The sequence below is a fragment of the Haliotis rubra genome, unplaced genomic scaffold, assembly GCF_003918875.1.
Source record: "Haliotis rubra isolate DU_JTF1 unplaced genomic scaffold, ASM391887v1 Scf1653, whole genome shotgun sequence".
Taxonomy (NCBI): Eukaryota; Metazoa; Mollusca; class Gastropoda; order Lepetellida; family Haliotidae; genus Haliotis; species Haliotis rubra.
In genome coordinates, this window is record NW_025765618.1 from 115,083 (window position 1) to 128,898 (window position 13,816).

General features: G+C 39.3%; 2 long non-coding RNA genes across 2 annotated transcripts in view; both read left to right on the forward strand.

The window, feature by feature from the left end:
* The window catches only part of LOC124272043, a 55,294-nt gene extending 45,799 nt beyond the window's left edge, over positions 1-9,495 (forward strand). Inside the window, exon 2 of the long non-coding RNA XR_006897222.1 lies at positions 9,420-9,495. This is a non-coding gene — a long non-coding RNA (uncharacterized LOC124272043). The remainder of the gene's footprint in view (positions 1-9,419) is intronic.
* On the forward strand, positions 1,450-2,392 carry LOC124272044. Its single transcript, XR_006897223.1, has 3 exons — positions 1,450-1,640; positions 2,000-2,064; positions 2,338-2,392. It is a non-coding gene; the product is annotated as an uncharacterized LOC124272044 (long non-coding RNA).
* Positions 9,496-13,816: the final 4,321 nt, after the last annotated feature.

A 13,816-nucleotide genomic window follows, 5' to 3' on the forward strand; every position in this document is an offset into this window, starting at 1 on the left:
GTGGAGAAAATGGTTATGAAACAAAGCATGCTGGTCAAGAATACAGTTTATATCAAAACGTACAAATATGGTTCGGCAGTTAAATTCGACTTTGGTGGAGACCTAAGCAATATTACCGCTATATGGCGAAAGTCTGCAAGTAATCGAGGCTGGACCATCGATCTGGGCAGCCTGACCACCCGATCCCGATAGGTTTTTCTTTTTGTTTTGTTTTGTTTTGTTTTGTTGTTGTTTTTGTTTGTTTGTTTGTTGTGTTTTTGGGGGTGTTGTTGATGTGTGTTTTGTTTTGTTTTGTTTTGGGTTTGTTTTGTTTGGGTTTCTATTTTTGTTTATGGTTGGGGCTTTTGGGGGTGGGGTGGGGTGGGGGTATGGGTGGGTGGGGGTTGGTTAATTTTTATTGTTTTGTTTTTGGGGTTGTTTTGTTTTTTGTTTTGTTTTGTGTTTTGTTTTGTTTTGTTGTTGTTGTTTGTTTGGGGGTATTTATTTTTGTTTGTGTGTGTGTGTGTTGTTTTCCTTTTAAATGAATGCACTGACAAAATGATGGACCCAAGAAACGTCAGACTAATTAATATGCCGTGAAATGTTAAATGTAAGCACAGTGTTAAGGATAAAAGTTGATTATAGTCTGTTTGGGTCAGCATGATGCCGATGAATCACAATCTAACACCAAATCGGTTCATGGTCAAACATTCATTTCAGCGCAGAATGTAATGAAAACATCAGACCAACTCTGGAAACATATGTTTCATAACGTTTGTCTCCAAACTAATAAAGTTACTCAACAGACTATCATCATTTTGTTTTGATTTTCTGTGTGAAATTTTACGAGGGTAAAGTAACAGTTAACTGTTGGAGGAACATCCTCAAGAGCGTGAAGCACGTGTAGTTGAGACGTCACATCAAGCATAGCAAATCGATGTATTGACGCGTTACATGAGAAAATGAAATTTACCTCTGACATCAAGTCCATTATTTACAAAGTTTATGATTATTTAGGCGAAAGTGAAAAGGGTCACCTTAAATATGTAAATTTGTTAAACGCACTGCATGTCCAGTTGGGGTGTCACCCATTTTATTCTGCGGAGCTTGGGGTACTGAGGGGGACAGTAATTTTGTTCATGAAAAATATGTTTAAAATTATGCTTACACATTATGGGAAGGGGAAGGGGGTCATTGATTTTCTACATGACATGCATACAAGGGGAGGGGAACACTTATTTTGTACATAAAGTTTGGGGGTCATTCACATTGTACATGTAACAGGGATAAAACCAGGGATTGTGTATTGTGTACATACATTTATAATTAATCATTTTCATTTTAATCTTATTTCAGGTGATCCGACAGACGACTTCTATATACATTATATATATGTTATATGTTGTCAATCCAGTTGCATCTTGTCTTGGCCTTAACTGTTCAGTTCTGTGTTACAGGGAAGGTTCATTGTGTATTTAAGGGTATCTGGGTCGATCTACTTTTATGTCATTGTCTTTAGTTGTTTTAACAATAGCCCAGGCTCAGCTTCTCAGTTAATTGGTGTAAGTTCAAATATACTTCTCACCGCCATGTTACTAATCAGTTTTGCACCACACTGTCTCTACATGAGGACTGTTTTAAAGATTGAGCTTTGATCTAAGGTTAGTATTTATACTGTTTGTAATATATACACAGCTAATTAAACCCTAATATAAATAATTGTATAACATAGGCACAAGTATGTTCAAGATAAATCAAATGTAAATATTTACACAGTATGCTATTTTACCTGTATGAATGTGCGTACGGTTGGTTTTGCTATATGTTTATGTCGGCTTGTAGTACTTGTTTTACAAATGCTGTATATGATGTAAGATTGATCTGTTTCATGAATTCTGTATCTTGTTTTTGTAACTCCATACTGGTAGTTTCAAGTATGTATATATGTTGGTATAATGGTTTTATTTTATGTGTTGTCTTATGGACAATACCTCTCATCAGTGTATCCTATTTTATGTAGGATTATTGCACGTGTTGGCTGCCCGGCTGCTGGGTGCTTGAGCACACTCCCGTGTCACCCACAGGGTAGGTTTCATTGTCTGTTTTTATAGTCTGTTTCATGATATGCCACATGAAATGTAACTTGTAATAGTAACAATAGTATATGCCATTTTTCCATAACCTGCGTGGGATTATGTAAGACAGATACATTGTTTACTTAAGTCTTTGTTATTCCGATGTGTATATATGAAGACATGCATTTATGAGATGTTTATACATACATATATATGAAGGCATATGTTCATCGGATGTGGTTTTAGCATATACATATACATTGTATAATTATGACTGTTACAGAGTGTCCACTCCTACTACTTCTCCCACTACGGAATAAAAGATATTGACCTCACAGCCCGTAGCCTGTGGTTATTATAGAGCACTACTATTTCATGGCTGCAACATACATACTTCTCCATAAAAATCATCATCACACCAACATCCAACAGCAGGAAAAGTGATATGGTAGCATGGCTAGAAAAACAAGATATTCCGTTTCCATCAAAAGCAACTATACCTTTTTTTGAATGACATAAAAGGCGCTAAAAACAACACCAATCTATATGGTCTAGAAGCCAGACCCCTAAAATGGTGAAAATGTGGCGCAGTTCTGGCGACCAAACGGAATGTGATTTTTCACAATCGGGAATGATTTAGCTTTGATTTGAAGCCGGTTGTCATCAGCTACCGTGCGTGACTACAGTGCAGGGGCCCTTTAAGGTGCAACATGTCATGTCAGTTATGGCAATATTTTAACCGATAACTGGATGGTTTAATTTAATAACTCTTGTTTGGTTTGACCGATTTTCATAAAAATATATTTGTGGAATGCTCAGACCATGATTGCAAATTGTGGACAATAATATTACATATATGCTCATCGCAAAAATATTTTGGTAAGGTTAAAAGTCAATTTTAATAGAAAGGGCATTTGATGAGAAAATATGAGTTGAACTTTACAAATTAAAGGTAATTTTTCAGCTAAAATTATGTTGTTCTGATTCAGCTATATCATTTGAAAGATCATATATACCGTTGGTTGGCATTGTATTCATGAAAAACCATTACAAGGAAACAAAGGTTGGTACTTTGTATTTAGATCAGCAAAATATAAGATAATTTCAGCTCCATGCTTTACAAAGTATCAACAATACTATATATATCAAAGATACTTTGAACTGTCATACATATTTGCGTTTATTGACATTCTGGCAGAAACAACAATTCAGCTGATGTCAGAAGGAGATATATTTTGATAAGTGTCAGTATTGCACTGACATGCCGTGAAACCCTGAAACCTGATGGATAATAATATGACATCCTAATGAAACATTGCCTTCATATCAATTCGTATTTATTGTTCTTAATAGTCATAGTGTATTCCCAGTTGACATGTTAGCTAATGTCAACACTGTCAAGATCATGGGAACATGTTTTAAGTCTACATCCACATGCCGAAATACACAACAGGTTCAACCTCTTGTAGCTTAACCTTCCTGTACATTGACGTTTACATGCACAGATATGTTGAAGAAGGTCCACGGAAACAATTTAATTTGCAACTTTATCACAGAGGAACAGAGGAATATTTGATGAAGATCTTTACGACAGAAACGCACTGCTTTAAATACAAAACAGTAAGTGCCTGCTTTTATGGACAACGCAAAGGAATTCCTAGACAATATTCGTGTCTATTGTTCCTAATAGTCATAGTGTATTCCCAGTTGACATGTTAGTCAATGTTAGTCAATGTTGACATGTTTGTTTCAAGTCCACATCCACATGCTCATGTACACAACAGGTTCAACCTCTTGGAGCAACACCTTACTGTACATTGATTTTACATGCACAGATATGAAGTTGAAGAAGGTCCGCGGAAACGATTTAGCCTTAACTTATTTGCAACTTTATCAATTTTACAAATTTCTGAAAATAGGAAATTTGGATAGCAGTATATAACTCCCTATATGGTTAATTAGCCCCAGTGGTGAGCTCGGAGATTCAGAACCAGTGGGGGTCTAGACAGGCTTCACTTTGGACTATTGCATTACAGAAGGGTTGGGCCGAAAGTTTGGAGTATGAGACTACTGGCATGTGTAAGGTCCCAGCGACCGGTGTCAGGCCGGGAAAGCCACATTTCAATTACATGGCTGTAGCCGGTAAAGCCACATTTCTAATAGATTAAATAATTAATGGATTACCGTAACCGGTAAAAGACTTCCTACGCTAAACGCCAAAAGAAACGTTACCCTCCTACCATCTATGAATTACGTTAATAAAAATATATGTTAGAGGGTATTAGCTTTAAAAAACAACAACTTAACAACCCAGCTTTATGCAAATCACGAATCAAATTCTCAAACGCATTCATATTTAGGTGAACTGCATCTTTTTTCAGAAGATTAAATTGTCCTATTTTCGACCATGCCGAAATAAAAACAATAACAGTGATTTAAAATAGATGTCCAAAAGAAAGGTTGAAATAAAATTCTGCTTAAGACAGAGATAAACCATTTTAAGTCACCATTTTTTCAATTTTTAAAACAAGTAACACCTGTTGTAGAGTGTGTAAAATTGTAAAAGGATCATTCCTATGAATTCAGTCTTTTAAACCATTTTCTGCTTATTTGCAATAGTGAAAACAAATAAAACGTGTCTTTATATTGTGCAAAAGTGTTTAGGAACACCGAAAATGATCTTTGTTAACAGTTTTGTTTGCAAAGTAACATTTACACACACAGCAATATCAATCGCCAAAACGTAGCAATATTCAAGCAGTATTTGCATCAATTTCACGTGTAGAATGATTCTATAGGGTATAAAGAGATACTAGAATGCATGATATGATACAGAAGCACGAGAAATGTGCCACGAGTAACAGCGGAAGAGAGGGAAAGAGCCATTGGGATGTTGCAGATGGGGTCGACATACAATGCTGTTGCAAACGCCCTCGGATGCCACCATATCACGGTTAAAAGACTTATTCAGCACTACAGACAGACTGGGGTCACCGTAGATAGACCAAGAAGTGGACGTCCACGCATCACAATGCAGCAGAAAGTTTTCATGAGAAATGTACACATGGCAACAAACTAAACCATTATCATTATTATTATGTTTTACAGATTAAGATTTTTATTATAATGTGATAATATTATATGTAATGTTAGTATATTATATTGTGCTAATTATAGAAATAAAATATGTTGTGGTCTGAATAAAATTTTGAGGAAACATGTCTTGTTTTGTTAAATACGGTAACGCGTTTGAATCACTAAGCATGTCTTGACAGCATAGCCTGGAGAGCCACATGTTCACGCAACCATAACTATTGCCGGAGAGCCACATCAATTTTCGGAAGATAAATATATAGATCTGGGCAAGCAGAAGATGTCCTTCATTTGAAACACACTCTGCTGATCACAGCTGGTGGCTTCATAATATCTGTTGGAACAATGCAGTTGACTACAGCCGACTTCGTAATGGCCATCTGGGTGAAGTCTGTCAATATTTTAGAGCTGACGTTGTACTGTCGACCTTCATCAGCTGATGAAGATAGTGATTCACGTGAGCCAATTCCATGAAGCGATAACTATTGTGAATTTATTCACTCTGCTTGAAGGACAACGTAGTCATGCGACATACTGAAATCGGGAAATGAATGACAGTTGGTGTTTTAGTATCCATCTAGACGAGGTCACTCAATACTTTCAATATGTATAGACGATTCAAGGTTTTCCGCGCAAAATATAATTCTAAAGCGTCTGTCAACTTAAATAACAACTTCTGTGCGTGTATTGAATAGCTGATAGTAATTAAATGTAACTTGACAATTGGTCTCTGAGGTACGACCTTTGCAGAGACCAGAAAGATATTGGCGACATACATTCAATAATAGCATTTGGAATTATCTACAACATATATCTTTGACTATGACTTTGACTGAGTATGCATTTATTCATTAACGATTCTCACAGGTTCACAAATATGTTGGGCCAAAATTAATGTTCAGCAACCCATGTTGTAAGAGCGAACTAATATGATCGGGTGGTCGTTCTCACTTACTTGTTTGATGCACGCCATCGTATCCCACTTGTGAAGATCGATGCTCATAGTGTCATGACCATGCTATGTGTAACTCATTTGTGGATATCATTATATATTACTAACACCGAGGTATGCATCTTTTTATGAAAGTTACAGTAGAAGCAAGATATTTAAATGAATATTGTCTAGGAATTCCTTTGAGTTGTCCATAAAAGCAGGCACTTAGTTTTGTATTTAAAGCAGTACGTTTCTGTCGTAAAAGATCTTCATCAAATATTCCTCTGTTCCTCTGTGATAAAGTTGCAAATAAGTTAAGACTAAATTGTTTCCGTGGACCTTCTTCAACATATCTGTGCATGTAAACGTCAATGTACAGGAAGCTGTAGCTGCAAGAGGTTGAACCTGTTGTGTATTTCGGCATATGGATGTGGACTTGAAACATGTTCCCTTGATCTTGACAATGTTGACATTGACTAACATGTCAACTGGCAATACACTATGACTATTATGAACAATAAGTACAAATTGATATAAAGGCAATGTTGCTTGTGTTATGATGACATGACGGACTCATCATTCTTTGATGAATATAGAAAGACATCTTGAATAATTGAATTATACATTTGAGAGCTTTCTGTTATGTTGTGTGATCTTAATGACAGTCCAACAGTATCTTTGACATATTTAGTATCGTTGACTATGTAAAGCATGGAGCTGTTACTGTTGAACAGACATTGTGTAATATTTTGCAGATCTAAATACAAAGTACCAACCTTTGTTTCCTTGTAATGGTTTTTCGTGAATACAATGCCAACCAACGGTATATATGATCTTCAAATGTTATAGCTGAATCTGAGAAACATAATTTTGGAAAATTTACCTTTAATTTGTAAAGTTCAACTCATATTTTCTCATCAAATGCCCTTTCTATTAAAATTGACCTTTAACCTTACCAAAATACTTTTTGCGATGAGCATATATGTAATATTATTTTCCACAAATGTAAATCATCGTCTGAGCATTCCAAAACTACTATTGTTATTAAAATCGGTCAAACCAAACCAGAGTTATTAAATTAAACCATCCAGTTGTCGATTAAAATATTGTGATAACTGACATGACATGTTGCACCTTAAAAGGGCCCCTGCACGGTAGTCACGCGTGGGAGCTGATGACAACCGGCTTTAGATCAAAGCTAAATCATTCCTGATTGTGAAAAATCACATCCCGTTTGGTCGCCAGAACTGCACCACATTTTCACCATTTTAGGGGTCTGGCTTCTAGACCAATAAAGCAGATCAGATATATATGGCATTTGGACTCTGCGTAGATGAATATCTCAAAGCTCATGGCCATGAAAGTTTACGTTTACCGCTTATACCATTGTGATCTCATTCCAATAGAACTTATCTGGGGTATCATTAAATCTGATGAGGGTCGCAACAATACCATGTTCGGACGTTAAAACGAAGTACACAAAGCCATAAGTAAAACAACACCAGCAATCTGGAAAAACTGTGTACAGGAATTTGAAATTGAAATAGAGAATCAGTACAGGATAAAAAGAGGTTTAGATTCTGCCACCATTCAACCAGTCATCATAGGTGTACAATCTGAGAGTAGTGAAAGTGAATCAGGAATTTCCTCCGTTCCAGACTAGAAGAGTTTCGATACAACCCCTAATTGATGACATCCCAACCTGCACGTGCTTCCCGTTATTGAGGCTGTTCCCCCAACAGTTTGCCCTTACTTTACCCTCGTAAAACTTCACACGAAAATCAAAACAAAATAACAATAGTTTGTTAAGCAACTTTTTAGTTTGGAGACAAACCTTATGAAACCTTTTTTTCCAGGGTTGGTCTGATGTTTTCATTACATTCTGTGTTGAAATGAATATTTAATCTGGAAACCGATTTGGAGTTTGATTGTGATTCATCGGTATCATTTTGACCAGACTATAGTTATATATCAATATATTGTTTTGAAAGTCGCATCGATATATAATCATATTTCCTAAAAATGTCGGAAAGCGGAAGTAAAATCTCCAAAACAAGCCCGCAAGATCGTCAAAAACTCTCAGTTGCACTCACGAGAACCGTTTTGTAAACAAACGCACATGGGATCCGCCTTTTACTCAAAGTCCGAATGTCAGAAGGCCCGTAAGTCAGAATCCCGTTAGTCAGAAGGTCCGGTAGTCAGAAAGCCCGTTTGTCAGAAGGCCCATTAGCCAGGAAAGGCGTGCTTGTGACGTCACGGGGAAACCCCCTACTAAATCTCCCTTTGAGACAAAAGAGTTCCTATCGTAACTTACGAAAGGTTACTCAAACTTGACTAGTCGTGTTGGGGTTACGAACTTGATTAGAACGTTTCGAGAATAGGTCGTAAACATTTTCCTATGAATTCTTATCCTTTGGCGTAAGCAGTTAAGAATTCGTAGCTCTACGAACGTTTCGAGAACAGGCTCGCTGGTGCTGACCTGCCACAGTTTTTGGTGTGCATTAGTCAATTTGAAAGGGGGTCTAGCAAAACTCATTTGTTTTCTATTGGCTTACATATTCCATGTCTTTGCCCTCTTATTTGCCTCATGCATGTTCGTTTATTTTCATTCTCTTTTTTCTCCAACTGTCTCCTGTTCTCCCTCCCTCCCTCCATTCGTCTCTCTCACACGCTCAATAAAGATTTCTGACTAACGGGCCTTCTGACATTCGGGCTTTCTGACTACCGGACCTTCTGATAAACGGGCTTTCTGACTACCGGATCTTCTGACTAACGGGATTCTGACTAACGGGCCTTCTGACTAAAGGTTGTCCCCCCAAGCCTACGGAAAGGGGCGAGTGGTGACGAATGGTCTCTGGTATGTTCTCCGCCTAGATAACTCAACGAGGTCATGAATTTGTTTTCAGAAACTTTATTCATTTACTCAAGAGGCCACAAGCCTGCAGTACATCACAAACATTATGCTATGAGAGAGTTATACATTTACTGAAGTGTACTATTTGTTTCTATGTAACATCGCATGATAAATACACATGGACTCTGTAGTACATCATGGAATTGCTGTTTCATTTAGACTGTCATCTTAGTGATACCGACAATTGATGCTTGACGAATGGAGAAATATTATGTTTATATTTCCAATAAAATTTACATTTGAAAAATTATAAGACTTTGATTTCATATACAATGATCTTTTTAAATAATCCTCACCAACATGCCCTTCAGATTATGAAGTGCCATTCTCTACAAACTTACACTGCCCCTTTCTGCATCCCAGGGGAACCAAGCCTCAAGTATCCACAGAAAAGATTCACTTATCCGTAAAGTGCAAATAGCAGGTGTTCACGAAAAGGGTCAATATGCCCCGCCCCACCGGTATCAATCAAAACACAGCCTCTTTGTTTCCCTTAGATTTATATAAAACAGTCACTGATATTGTCTTGTCTGTGATCCAATGGCACAGCAGAGACAACGACCTGCATGACGATCTTCAAAAAGATATGCCCTCCCAGTATCAACTCAGCGGTGACTGAGCGGGTTAGGTGGCTGACTTTGTGTGCTGGCGATAAGGTACTTGACTTTGAGGGTGTGGTTCGAATCACGGATGGGACTCAACCCAAAAGTAACAGAATCTGTATGGATCTACCTGTATTACGTATGTTGTGCCCTTAAACGCACAATGGTCTTAAGTGCACAGAAATCATGAAAAAAGGGGTTGGCGGAGCTTATGTGACCACGTCATACGTGTTTCGTACGCACTACTTCTCTCTTGAACACGGAAGTGTCTATACTTCTGCTGAGAAGTGTAAAGTTGAATAGCGTGTAATGAGAGTGCATTTTTCAAGTCAGGACTGAGCAATGACAATATTGACATGTGAATGTTTCCATCGCAACGCTAGGTACCGTGGTTGTTCTCGAGGAGGCTTTCTCGCTTGAACTCCTTCACCGTGGGAAGTTGCGTCGCAAAACTTCAATACAGCACATTATATTGAATAACGGCACGTATACTTCATGTTTACATATACCTCGTATGCATATTGTAGCTGTCACATTGTATAAGGCAATAACAGACGAAGAAGCATAGGTCAACTCCCTCTACTAGTTCCGCGGAAGATACTGTGCCGTGTATGTGACGTAGTGACATAAGCTCCGCCCACTCATGAATATTCATGATTTCTGTGCACTTAAGACCATTGTGCATTTAAGGGCACAACATATGTTGCGTTTAAGGGCACAACATACGTACCCCTTGGCAGTTAGCTTGGACTGCAGCCCAAGTATCGCCATCCACAGGTCCACCAGTGTCAACTGACAGACTTCAAACGATAAACTGACATACGTCTACCATACACAATGAATCGGCAACAGAATACAATGAGAACGCTACCCATAAATAAGTAACAGTATCATAAATATCAGAGTCTGCTGCTGAAAACACACGGAAAGAGCATAACGAAATCACAACCCACAACCTGACAAACTAGACATGCGCAGAACGAAGAATCACACAAGGATTCACCACCAATATATCATGACTGAGCATGTTTGCATTTTCTATTTAAGGGAGAATAGTTCCATTCCCTGACTTCCACAGGAAGATGGCGATGAGAATGGCCATTTTGAGGTCGTTCGGACATGATCTTGCTACACAGACATCAAAGAGCGACATGGTGCGACTCTTGCTCTGTTGAAATGTTTGACAAGGAACATATTATAACATAACTAACCATATTTTGTAATTAAAACTTGGGGTACATGTTTCTGATGACTTTATCTTTCACCCAGCAAATTATTGAAATTGTCTAGTATTCTCCTTTAAGGCTTTGGTGAGGCTTTCAAAGGGTTCCCTGTTTGACATGTGTAGGACTTGTGTAGGACTTGTGTAGGACATGTGTAGGGTCTAGCCTGGCCACCTGATCCCATAGGTCCCCGATAATCATAACGATGATGGCATGCTGAAGACGGATAAGAAAGTCTGATTTCGGTAAAGTATCATTTCACAATTATCGTACGTCAGTACAAACGTAAGCCATGCCTATCACCTTCCAGTGCAAGTGTAAGCCATAGCTAACACCTTCCAGTGTAAGTGTAGGCCATAGCTAACACCTTCCAGTGTAGGTTTAAGCCATAGCTAACACCTTCCAGTGTAAGTGTAGGCCATAGCTAACACCTTCCAGTGTAAGTGTAGGCCATAGCTAACACCTTCTAGTGCAAGTGTAGGCCATAGCTAACACCTTCTGGTGCAAGTGTAGGCCATAGCTAACACCTTCCAGTGCAAGTGTAGGCCATAGCTAACACCTTCCAGTGTAAGTGTAGGCCATAGCTAACACCTTCTGGTGCAAGTGTAGGCCATAGCTAACACCTTCTGGTGCAAGTGTAAGCCATAGCTAACACCTTCCAGTGTAAGTGTAGGCCATAGCTAACACCTTCCAGTGTAAGTATAGACCATAGCTAACACCTTCCAGTGTAAGTGTAGGCCATAGCTAACACCTTCCAGTGTAAGTGTAGGCCATAGCTAACACCTTCTGGTGCAAGTGTAGGCCATAGCTAACAACTTCTGGTGCAAGTGTAGGCCATAGCTAACACCTACCAGTGCAAGTGTAAGCCATAGCTAACACCTTCCAGTGTAAGCGTAGGCCATAGCTAACACCTTCTGGTGCAAGTGTAGGCCATAGCTAACACCTTCTGGTGCAAGTGTAGGCCATAGCTAACACCTTCCAGTGTAAGTGTAGGCCATAGCTAACACCTTCTGGTGCAAGTGTAGGCCATAGCTAACACCTTCTGGTGCAAGTGTAAGCCATAGCTAACACCTTCCAGTGTAAGTGTAGGCCATAGCTTACACCTTCCAGTGTAGGGTATATACACCTTCCAGTATAAGAGTAGGCCATAGCTAACACCTTCCAGTGTAAGTGTAGGCCATAGCTAACACCTTCTGGTGCAAGTGTAGGCCATAGCTAACACCTTCTGGTGCAAGTGTAGGCCATAGCTAACACCTTCCAGTGTAAGTGTAGGCCATAGCTAACACCTTCCAGTGTAAGTGTAGGCCATAGCTCACACCTTCTGGTGCAAGTGTAGGCCATAGCTAACACCTTCTGGTGCAAGTGTAGGCCATAGCTAACACCTTCCAGTGCAAGTGTAGGCCATAGCTAACACCTTCTGGTGCAAGTGTAGGCCATAGCTAACACCTTCTGGTGCAAGTGTAGGCCATAGCTAACACCTTCCAGTGTAAGTGTAGGCCATAGCTAACACCTTCCAGTGCAAGTGTAGGCCATAGCTAACACCTTCCAGTGCAAGTGTAGGCCATAGCTAACACCTTCCAGTGCAAGTGTAGGCCATAGCTAACACCTTCCAGTGTAAGTGTAGGCCATAGCTAACACCTTCTGGTGCAAGTGTAGGCCATAGCTAACACCTTCTGGTGCAAGTGTAGGCCATAGCTAACACCTTCCAGTGTAAGTGTAGGCCATAGCTAACACCTTCCAGTGCAAGTGTAAGCCATAGCTAACACCTTCCAGTGTAAGTGTAGGCCATAGCTAACACCTTCCAGTGTAAGTGTAGGCCATAGCTAACACCTTCCAGTGTAAGTGTAGGCCATAGCTAACACCTTCCAGTGTAGGTTTAAGCCATAGCTAACACCTTCCAGTGTAAGTGTAGGCCATAGTTAACACCTTCCAGTGTAGGTTTAAGCCATAGCTAACACCTTCCAGTGTAAGTGTAGGCCATAGCTAACACCTTCCAGTGTAAGTGTAGGCCATAGCTAACACCTTCTGGTGCAAGTGTAGGCCATAGCTAACACCTTCTGGTGCAAGTGTAAGCCATAGCTAACACCTCCCAGTGTAAGTGTAGGCCATAGCTAACACCTTCCAGTGGAAGGTGTAGGCCATAGCTCACACCTTCCAGTGTAAGTGTAGGCCATAGTTAACACCTTCCAATGCAAATGTTAGCAATGCTTAACGCCTTGAACTAAGACAGATGTGTCACAAGCTCCCAGAGCGCTCATCGGAACGTTGACTCTGGATCGGCGTGTCAGAGTTAAGGATCAGAAGCATCATTTAAGAAATGTCTGTGTAATTTGTTATGGCCAAAATTCTAAACACAGTTAAGTTGTATCAGTGTAATGTAGTCATGATAAAATATATTTGGTTATGGATTGTACACACACACTGTACCCATGTGAAATCAGGTGGTGAATCGAACTAGGGTCTCCAGTATGATTTGTTCTGATTATTATGGAATCCTAGAAGGGACATTGTCGCCCTCACAAAAACAAGCCAAAACTGGTAAAATTAACTAAAGTGCGACAATGCAACAACGCCAAATATTTTGTCTTTGAAAACTGTCGCTATGCGGAACTGTCGCCCTTTGGTTGAATAAAACAATATTATTCAAAGCATGACGATGCGACATAGCGACAATGGCCCTTCTAGGATTCCATAGCTCATCGCTTCAGGGCGAATCTTGTTCCACGCTTCACCCATGACTACTTCACGCATATTCTGTATTATGTAGAACCATAAAGGTATTTTATGTTCGTTGTGCATGACACGGAACGTGGGTATTCCGATGGATCGTCCTTCATGCATTCATGACTTTGTGCTATATATTTGTTGTTGTCTGTCTGTCGTTGTATATATCATTTGTTGAACGTCTAGCTGTACATTAACCATTAAATGAGTGGATAAAATGTGTTAAATTCATCAAGCATGAAACTTGAACAGATGCGTGATCACTATTAATC